The following is a 2,500-nucleotide window of genomic DNA, read 5'->3' as shown; positions in this document are numbered from 1 at the left end:
CCGATCGCAAAGTACGCCCGTTCGGTGAAAAGCGGATCTTGCCTTCATGAGCGCACCCCCCGAACGCGTGCTCTTAGGTCTGAAGCGGCGGAGCGTCGCTTTTTGCGTCTGCGTCAAAGTCGCCCCCTCTATCACGAGGGCGGCGGACTTACGCGACGTGATATAGCGATCGCTAGCCTCCAAGGACCGGAAGGGACGCGCTTCGATGATTTCGAACTTACGACCTCAGGACAGGTGAGACTACCCGCTGAATTTAAGCATATTATTAAGCGGAGGAAAAGAAACTAACTAGGATTCCCTTAGTAGCGGCGAGCGAACAGGGATTAGCCCAGCACTGAATCCCGCGATCGTAACCGGTCGCCGGGAGATGTGGTGTTTGGAAGGATCCATTATCTGGCGAGTTCGCGGCGCGTTCAAGTCCATCTTGAATGGGGCCATCGCCCATAGAGGGTGCCAGGCCCGTAGCGACCGCTGCGGCTTGCTAGAGGATCTCTTCTTAGAGTCGGGTTGCTTGAGAGTGCAGCCCTAAGTGGGTGGTAAACTCCATCTAAGGCTAAATATAACCACGAGACCGATAGCGAACAAGTACCGTGAGGGAAAGTTGAAAAGAACTTTGAAGAGAGAGTTCAAGAGTACGTGAAACCGTTCAGGGGTAAACCTGAGAAACCCGAAAGGTCGAATGGGGAGATTCATTCGCGGCTGATGTCGGGACGTTTTGAATGTGGAAGCGGTGGCGTTCGCGCCAGCTGCGCCCTTCGGATCGTCAACCCGACGTCGGACGCGTGCACTTCTCCCCTAGTAGGTCGTCGCGATCCGTTGGGCGCTGTTCTACGGTCTCGCAGTGTAGACCGCGAGCTCGGTTCTGCCGATGTTTGCGGACACGCGTTAACCGAACAGCTCGCTCGACGGTTTACTGATGGCGGGAGGCCGCGATTTAGTTCGCGTCCGGCCCGCGGCAAGTATGCGAATCGCGATGGCGATCGGACCTAGTGCCGATTCCGTCCGTTCGCGACTGTTCGCCGCGGTGTTCTCGGACAGACCTCTTGAAACGCCGATCAGCGACGCTATTGCTTTGGGTACTTTCAGGACCCGTCTTGAAACACGGACCAAGGAGTCTAGCGTGTGCGCGAGTCATTGGGAATCACTAAACCTAAAGGCGAAATGAAAGTAAACGTCCGCTCACGCGGACCGAGGGAAGATGATCGGTCTCCACGACCGATCCGCATTCCCGGGGCGTCTCGTTCTCATTGCGAGATGAGGCGCACCAAGAGCGTACACGCTGGGACCCGAAAGATGGTGAACTATGCCTGGTCAGGACGAAGTCAGGGGGAAACCCTGATGGAGGTCCGTAGCGATTCTGACGTGCAAATCGATCGTCGGAACTGGGTATAGGGGCGAAAGACTAATCGAACCATCTAGTAGCTGGTTCCCTCCGAAGTTTCCCTCAGGATAGCTGGCGCTCGTTGCATACGAGTCTCATCCGGTAAAGCGAATGATTAGAGGCATTGGGGTCGAAACGACCTCAACCTATTCTCAAACTTTAAATGGGTGAGATCTCCGGCTTGCTTGAATGTGAAGCCGCGAGATTTCGGATCAGAGTGCCAAGTGGGCCATTTTTGGTAAGCAGAACTGGCGCTGTGGGATGAACCAAACGCCGAGTTAAAGCGCCTAAATCGACGCTTATGGGATACCATGAAAGGCGTTGGTAACTTAAGACAGCAGGACGGTGGCCATGGAAGTCGGAATCCGCTAAGGAGTGTGTAACAACTCACCTGCCGAAGTTACTAGCCCTGAAAATGGATGGCGCTGAAGCGTCGTGCTTATACTCGGCCGTCAGCGGCATGTGCGGTCGCCTCGCCTCGCGCGGGGCGGTCATGAAGCCCTGATGAGTAGGAGGGTCGCGGAGGTGAGCGCAGAAGGGCTGGCCGTGAGGCCGTCTGGAGCCGCCTTCGGTGCAGATCTTGGTGGTAGTAGCAAATACTCCAGCGAGGCCCTGGAGAGCTGAGGTGGAGAAGGGTTTCGTGTGAACAGCCGTTGCACACGAGTCAGTCGATCCTAAGCCCTAGGCGAAAGCCGATGTTGATGTGGCGTTGTTAATCGTGTTTAAAGGTAATGTAGCGGCAGCTCAAAGCTCTGCTAGGATGCCTGACATGTTACGCACGCCCGTCGGGCGAAAGGGAATCCGGTTCCTATTCCGGAACCCGGCAGCGGAACCGTCCTTAATTCGGGCCCTCGCAAGAGAGTTCGTCGGGGTAACCCAAAAGGACCCGGAGACGCCGTCGAGAGATCCGGGAAGAGTTTTTCTTTTCTGCATAAGCGTTCGAGTTCCATGGAATCCTCTAGCAGGGAGATATGGTTTGGAACGCGAAGAGCACCGCATTTGCGGCGGTGTCCGGATCTTCTCCTCGGACCTTGAAAATCCGGGAGAGGGCCACGTGTAGGCGTCGCGCCGGCTCGTACCCATATCCGCAGCTGGTCTCCAAGGTAAAGAGCCTCTAGT

Source organism: Coccinella septempunctata (assembly GCF_907165205.1).
Source record: "Coccinella septempunctata chromosome 6 unlocalized genomic scaffold, icCocSept1.1 SUPER_6_unloc_5, whole genome shotgun sequence".
Taxonomy (NCBI): Eukaryota; Metazoa; Arthropoda; class Insecta; order Coleoptera; family Coccinellidae; genus Coccinella; species Coccinella septempunctata.
Note: the sequence above shows the minus strand (reverse complement) of the source record.